General features: G+C 41.8%; 1 non-coding gene across 1 annotated transcript; it reads right to left on the bottom strand.

The window, feature by feature from the left end:
• Positions 1-359: 359 nt before the first annotated feature.
• TRNAS-AGA (transfer RNA serine (anticodon AGA)) lies at positions 360-441 on the bottom strand. Its single transcript has one exon. It is a non-coding gene; the product is annotated as a tRNA-Ser (tRNA).
• Positions 442-8,204: the final 7,763 nt, after the last annotated feature.

Below are 8,204 nucleotides of genomic sequence, written 5' to 3'. Positions count from 1 at the left end.
TAGGCGCTCGCGATGCCTGGGCGCTGACGCGCTCGCGCGGAAGGATGCAGTGGGGTAGCGAGGCACCGGGGCACAGGCTTTCCCGCGGGGCGAGAGGTCTGTCGGAACTGTCCTTTCCTGCGCTACCTCGCGACGCTTTGCTTTTCTTTGTTCCAGATTGTGTGGCGTGTTTTGTCCCATTTCCCTCTTCTGGACTCAAGTTGTAACCACAATCACACGACTGCCTAGCTCCCTCATCCGCTCTTCATCTTGCCCCATTGGGGTCCCAGTTGTATTCCAGCAGTTCATAAATTCTTTAAATAATCTGTGAAGAAGCCTGCAAAAGGAAAACAAGGATCTGTACCAAAATACTGCCTGCTCGTAGTCGGCAGGATTCGAACCTGCGCGGGGAGACCCCAATGGATTTCTAGTCCATCGCCTTAACCACTCGGCCACGACTACTGTTGATATTAACTTTGGCAATGAGATCTATGTAGTCTGCACACAAGTATCTACTCCAGTAACAGGTATGTTTAGATCGTGAGGAAAACATTACAAAGCTGCTCTGCCAGATAAGAGCATATTTGAATGTTATGGCTCTAATAATTTTAACTTCTTGAAGGGCTCTTAGAGCATATCCCGTCCAACCTTTTAATCCCCATCAGAAAAAACTGAATTTTAGTAAAATCGCTAAAGTTAGCGTCAGACAACAAGAGGTAAGGAAGAAAGCCTGGTGCTGCTGTACACCTGCTTGCAGAGGTGTGCATTTCCAGGAGGGAACCGGCAACCTTGGGGCCACCGACCAGCCTCCGGGCTTCCTTGCCGGGCTCCCAGCTCCACCCCTGCCCCTCTCTCTTGGACAGACAGCTCCCAAGGACTCTTTTTACCCACTAGGCACTAAAATGCTGTTGCCCACTGATTTAAATTCACTATGCAGGGCCAGACTGTCCCACAGTGCCGTAAAAACACTACTTTGAAAAGTGTGATGCGTGATAAAATGCAAGGTATTGTCATTTCATGGTACTACTGTAAATACTGTACATACCGAAACCTGAACTTTGAGTATTTCTAACGTGGGATAGCAAAGAGGTTGGCAGCCTTGGAAACTCTGGAGCTAGTTTAAACAAGTTGAATTAGTAGCTTCATTTATTTGGTTTGTTGTTTGTTCAAAATATCTTTAATGTCCCTGAAGAGTAACATGAAGTGGTGTGATGGAGCGAATGTAGAGCCTGCCTTTAAATATTCGACTTTTGGGAGCCAGCTGTTAAATGCAACCATTATTAAAAAATTAAATTAAATATTTTAAAAAACAAAAGCAATACTCAAAATTCACTACAGTCTAGTTATTTCCCTACATTTTACTATAATTTATGCTGTTGAGGTTATTTACATCTATTGTATCTGAAATACTATACAGTGGGTTGTTATTGTGAATCTCTTCCTAACTTCCTGTTAGTGATGTCCCTTGGGTAGCTTGGAATCAGGCTTCCTGGGTGTATTTACGCCAGGGAAATTGCACATGCTACAAAATACTTTTCTCACTAGAGCTAGTTGTCAAGCACTTACCAGCACATCACTAATGTTTACCATCAGACCAACCTTGAATATTCCCAGCAAGGCAACAGTCCCCTTACCTGTACGGCTGCCCTGGTTATACTCCCTGAAGGTTTGTTTTAGCTATCAGAATCCTAGCATATTGTATGACTTCCCACTCAATATTTTAAAGCTGTGTTTTGTTTTTCCCTAACTTGCTTTGCTGGGTGATGGTACTTGGAACTGGCCTCCAAAAAAAGACAGGAATAAGCCACTTGATACTGAAATTGCCCTTGCAATATGGTTCTGGGGGAGTTATGCATAGTTGCAATACAGTTTAATAGGCTTAAATTAATAATTTGATTTTTCTCTAGAAAAGATGAAATCTGAGGTATACCACCAGTGGCTGAAAGAATCTTTTAGCATGTAGAAGATTTGCATGAAGGACTATGAAAAGATAAACGAGGAAATGTTTCTAGTTGTGTGTTTTGTTTACATGAATATTGGAAAAAATTGGAGCTTGTTTCCTTCTTCCACTCCCACTCCGGTTTTAATAGAATATCATGTATAGATCATCCAGAGGTTTGGTGTTTTGAGAATTTCACTTACAGCTTGTTCAACTCTTCATTGCGTCTTCTGACCTCAGCTGTGTTGTCTTTCCGGTTTGCGTTAGAGTGAGAAAAGTCAAGTTCAGTGTCTGCAGTGAGAAATGCCACATATGTGTCACATATGTGTATGGCTGTATGATAAATGGGAAGATGATAGCATACTATTAAAAATCTGCAGGGAGTTCCCTGGTGGCCTAGTGGTTAGGATTTCAGGCTTTACTGCTGTGGCCCAGGTTTAGTCCTTGGTGGGGTAACTGAGATCCCACAAGCCACAGCGGCAAAAAAAAAAAAAAAAAAACTCCAGATGTCAGAAGTGATACCAGGTGAACTTCAGCGGCCTCTAAGCAATGGAGGTGGATGTACATGATGAATGTATACTTGGCTTTGGAAGAGTCTGTGTTCGTGCAAATCATATTAGAAGATAATTTTAAAAAATATTATGTATTCCTTTGGTCTTTTTGTTTTCCAAAGTGAAGAATCTTATTTATTCTCTCTATAATTGTTAATATGTGTAGACAATGATGTGAATCCTTGTCCCTTAACTCTTTCCCGGTTTTGGAAAGCATGCCGAGCGTCAGATGTTTCATAAAGGAGTATAGCCAAGAGTCTTCAGACAATACAATTATTAAACATGGTAAAAGTGGTGTGCTGTGTATTGTTACATCTACTTAGCATTCCAAGGAGGTATTTTAGGGAAAAGGGGTCCATAATAAGAAAACAAAGCCCCGTTGACTTTCCCAAGTAACTGAAGTCTGCTCGGAACCTGCCTTCTTGCTAACACTGTTCTAAATGAGTTAGAGGCGGTGATACAGCTGGTCTGTTGTCACACACAGCTCCAGTGCAACCCCTTCAGTTACAAGGTGTTTTATAGTCCTCCTGGCTGTTCACGCAATGAATTGCAAGGCCTCTTTGGATTCCCATGTACTTGGGTTTAATTTTTCCCAGCCCTGCTTTTCTCTGCACACATCATAGACTTTCTAAATAGATACCCACCGCTGGGCAGTGACAGTGGCGTGGGTGTGAGGGGAGGCATCTTCACAGAACATTCGCCAGCTTCCCAGCAGCTAATGCTATAGAAGGAATGGAAATAGCATTGGGGGGCAGCTCTGATTCTTTTAAGTGGTCCTGAGTTAGGCCTTGATGCCGTGTAGGTAAATTCAGTCCATAACACGCAGAATCTTTATTGGAATTTGTACATTCATCTCTCACAGCTGTGGAGAGTTTAGACTAGTCACAACTCTCACTGGGATACTATCATCTTTGTAATTTGAAAAAGGATCAGGAGCCTGCAGGCTTGGAACATCTTGAGAAAGCTCTGGCCCTGAAATACATCATCACACGTGGGGGACACCACTTGCAGCATCATCGCAGAGAGCTTAAGAATGCCGAAATCAAGTACTTCTCTGGAGTGATTTCAAATGGCCTGAGAAGTCTGAGAACTGTTTTTTTTTTTCAACTGCAAAACAGATTCTTTCCTCTTCCATCAACCCCGTTGCTGTCAATGTGTCCAGTGTTAGGTGCCAGAAATGAGCATAGCCTCTTAACAATAACAATGCCAAGGTTAACACGGCCGCCGGGGGCTCTCTCAAGAATCTGTTAGGGTGTATTTGGATCCACAGACACGTTCTGAAGACGTGCACCTCTTTAGTCTTTCTAGCCTAAGTACATTTCTCTTTGGCAGCCTGGACAAAACCTGTCACTTTTTTGCCAGACCTTCTCATGCTTTCAGGCCCCTCGGCCATTATTTTTCATGGACCCCCATGTGTCCATATGGTAGGGCTAGGCTCAAAAGTTGGTATTTGGGAAGCAGCCTCTGACAGCACAGAGGCCTGGTGAACTATAGTCATTTATTCAAAAGGCCAGTACTCACAGATGTGCTCTAAGAGGGTAATACAATTTTTTGATCCCACCCAAATGGATATTTTATCACCATGCACATAGCAACCAACAAACAGATCAGCCCGAAGAGGCAAGTGCTAATGTATGTGGCGCAAACCCATTATCTCTCTGAGGAGTCGGTAGTCGAGCCTTTGTTTGAGGCTTTGACATTAAAATAATTTTTTCACTTCTATTGTTCTGTGAGTCCAACTCCCTCTTCCTTCCTCCTTGTTTCATATCATGTTTTGCTTTATGATTTTCAGCCTTCAGAAAGTTAAACCTGATTCAAGCAAAAGAAAACAAGGATCAGTTGAGGAACCATGTGGGGCAGTAGGAATTTCAGCTAGGCGTTATAACGAAAACAAAGTGAGAACCAAATGGATGGAGGCCATCAGAAAAGTCTCACAGGCCGGGGCTTAGGTTTAGTGCCTCGTAGTCTTCTGTGTCCCCGATTGGCCACAGCGCCTCTTAGGAAGGAGACCAAGGTTTTAAGCTGACCAGTTTGCTCTATTTCCTCAGTCACACTTCCACCTATCAATCAATCTTTATAGCTTTAAAAAAGATGCCCGTAGGTTTCTGAAAATCCAAAAGCTGTCTACCTACATGAAAAGCTCACAGAAGTCCCTAAGGATAAAGCCGACAGAACTGTCTCCCTTACAGTGAACTGCCCAAGGAATATTATAGGGGGATGGAAAGGACTTTAGTGATTGTGTATAAAACTCTTTCATTTTACAGACGAAGCAGTTAAGGCCAGAGAAGTGAAGCAATTTAGAAATTCTTTAATTAAGAGATTTTCATTGCAACCATTACATTGTCTTATTTCATTATCATACTGGTTATCCTGGATAATACTGTTTTTAGTGGCTATAAAATTAATGATTTAAATTTAATATCAGATTGCCACATATTGGAATCCTTTCATGCCTGGATTGACCATATCAATAAAAGCTATTTTATTCCCTCTAGTTCTTTGTCTCTGATTGTCTGTGTCATTTGGAGGTACCCACTGCTCTGTAGTTTTAAGTGATTATGTCTAGACCTCATATTGCATATGAGGACACAAACTCCTGAAGGACAGGGGCTGGAATTGATACATATTTGTTTCTCCTGTAGTGCCTAGGAAGGTGGGGGAGAAGTGTGGCTTTTGAGAACATTTAAATTGAAATCCTCTTATTATACTACTTTTGGGGACTAGGAAATCCCCACAGTATTGCTAACAGTGAGGCTGACTCAACGACTTGTGAATTAGAAGCCTGTAGAGATGCTAAGGTCTTCCTTTCCCCATTCCTGCTAAAATGGGCGCAGAATGGTCTGTTCAAGCCACAGAAGCTCTCGGCTGAAGGAGAATGAGTCTTCTGAGCATGCAGGAAGGTCTCAGCTCCAGGAGAGGCTGTGGAAGCTACAGAGGAAGGCCAGACCAGACCTTGAGCTCACCTCTGCGCCCCCAGTGCTGGCATGTGCCTGGCCTTTGAATGAAGGGGCAGATTCCTTCCATAGAAGGAGCAGCGTATTTTCTGGCCTTTTGTTTTTTTTTTCTTATGAAATGGACATCGTCTCAGACTGCTCGCAGTCATATTCTGTGAGATATTTATCATTTATTGGCAGAACATCTCTGATTGCTCTGTCAGTTCCTGTTTGCCCTGCTTGGTTGTGGGTACTGAAATATCCCACCTGCAGGATGAACCCCACCAGCCCCTGAGCCGCCCCAGGACTTGCTCACTGTTCTTCATCATGGTTAGATCTGGAATTAGTCTGGGATGGCCTGAGTCTGATATCCAGTGAGCAAAATGCCACATTGATGTCTGTCCCATGAACCCCTGTGTGATGGACTTCTACTTTTAGATTGAAATCCATTTCTATTCTTGGGCTGAAACTTTGTCCAAACCCCAAACGCTTGTCCAGGGCTCTATTAGTTTCCTAGGGCTTCCAAAGATAAATTGCTACAAACTTGGTGGATTAAAATAATAGAAATTTATTCTCTCAGTACTGAAGGCTAGAAGTCTGAAATCAAGATGTAGGCAGGACCATACTCCCTCTGAAGGTTCCAAGGGACAATCTGTTCCTTGTCTCTTCCAGCTTCTGGTGGCTCTTAGCATTCCTTGACTTCTGGCCTCATCACTCCAATCTCTGCATCCGTCTTGACGTAGCCTTCCCTGTGTGTCTTCTCTGTGTGTCTGTTTTTTTTTTTTTTTTTTTTTAAACATCTTTATTGAAGTATAATTGCCTTACAATGGTGTGTTAGCTTCTGCTTTATAACAAAGTGAATCAGTTATACATATACAATATGTTCCCATTTCTCTTCCCTCTTGCATCTCCCTCCCTCCCACCCTCCCCATCCCATTCCTCTAGGTGGTCACAAAGCACCGAGCTGATCTCCCTGTGCTATGCGGCTGCTTCCCACTAGCTATCTATTTTACATTTGGTAGTGTATATATGTCCATGACACTCTCTTACCCTGTCACATCTCACCCCACCCCCTCCCCATATCCTCAAGTCCATTCTCTAGTAGGTCTGTGTCTTTATTCCCATCTTGCCACTAGGTTCTTCATGGCCTTTTTTTTCTTTTCCTTAGATTCCGTATATATGTGTTAGCATACTGTATTTGTTTTTCTCTTTCTGACTTACTTCACTCTGTATGACAGACTCTAACTCCATCCACCTCATTACAAATACCTCCATTTCATTTCTTTTTATGGCTGAGAAATATTCCATTGTATATATGTGCCACATCTTCTTTATCCATTCATCTGTCGATGGACATTTAGGTTGCTTCCATGTCCTGGCTATTGTAAATAGAGCTGCAATGAACATTTTGGTACATGACTCTTTTTGAACTATGGTTTTCTCAGGGTATATGCCCAGTAGTGGGATTGCTGGGTCGTATGGTAGTTCTATTTGTAGTTTTTTAAGGAACCTCCATACTGTTCTCCATAGTGGCTGTATCAATTTACATTCCCACCAACAGTGCAAGAGTGTTCCCTTTCCTCCGCACCCTCTCCAGCATTTATTGTTTCTAGATTTTTTGATGATGGCCATTCTGACCGGTGTGAGATGATATCTCATTGTAGTTTTGATTTGCATTTCTCTAATGATTAATGATGTTGAGCATTCTTTCATGTGTCTGTAGGCCATCTGTATATCTTCTTTGGTGAAATGTCTATTTAGGTCTTCTGCCCATTTTTGGATTGGGTTGTTCGTTTTTTTGTTATTGAGCTGCATGAGCTGCTTGTAAATCTTGGAGATTAATCCTTTGTCAGTTGCTTCATTTGCAAATATTTTCTCCCATTCTGATGGTTGTCTTTTGGTCTTGTTTATGGTTTCCTTTGCTGTGCAAAAGCTTTTAAGTTTCATTAGGTCCCATTTGTTTATTTGTGTTCTTATTTCCATTTCTCTGGGAGCTGGGTCAAAAAGAATCTTGCTGTGATGTATGTCATAGAGTGTTCTGCCTATGTTTTCCTCTAAGAGTTTGATAGTGTCTGCCCTTACACTTAGGTCTTTAATCCATTTTGAGTTTATTTTTGTGCATGGTGTCAGGGAGTGTTCTAATTTCATACTTTTACATGTACCTGTCCAATTTTCCCAGCACCACTTATTGAAGAGGCTGTCTTTTCTCCACTGTATATGCTTGCCTCCTTTATCAAAGATAAGGTGACCATATGTGCGTGGGTTTATCTCTGGGCTTTCTATCCTGTTCCATTGATCTATATTTCTGTTTTTGTGCCAGTACCAAACTGTCTTGATTACTGTAGCTTTGTAATATAGTCTGAAGTCAGGGAGCCTGATTCCCCCAGCTCCGTTTTTCGTTCTCAAGATTGCTTTGGCTATTCGGGGTCTTTTGTGTTTCCATACAAATTGTGAAATTTTTTGTTCTAGTTCTGTGAAAAATGCCAGTGGTAGTTTGATAGGGATTGCATTGAATCTGTAGATTGCTTTGGGTAGTAGAGTCATTTTCACAATGTTGATTCTTCCAATCCAGGAACATGGTATATCTCTCCATCTATTTGTATCATCTTTAATTTCTTTCATCAGTGTCTTATAATTTTCTGCATACAGGTCTTTTGTCTCCTTAGGTAGGTTTATTCCTAGATATTTTATTCTTTTTGTTGCAATGGTAAACGGGAGTGTTTTCTTAATTTCACTTTCAGATTTTTCGTCATTAGTATATAGAAATGCAAGAGATTTCTGTGCATTAATTTTGTATCCTGC

Source organism: Balaenoptera ricei, chromosome 17, assembly GCF_028023285.1.
Source record: "Balaenoptera ricei isolate mBalRic1 chromosome 17, mBalRic1.hap2, whole genome shotgun sequence".
NCBI classification, from domain to species: domain Eukaryota; kingdom Metazoa; phylum Chordata; class Mammalia; order Artiodactyla; family Balaenopteridae; genus Balaenoptera; species Balaenoptera ricei.
The sequence above is the reverse complement of the archived record's forward strand: the minus strand, read 5'-3'. Positions and strand labels throughout refer to the sequence as shown.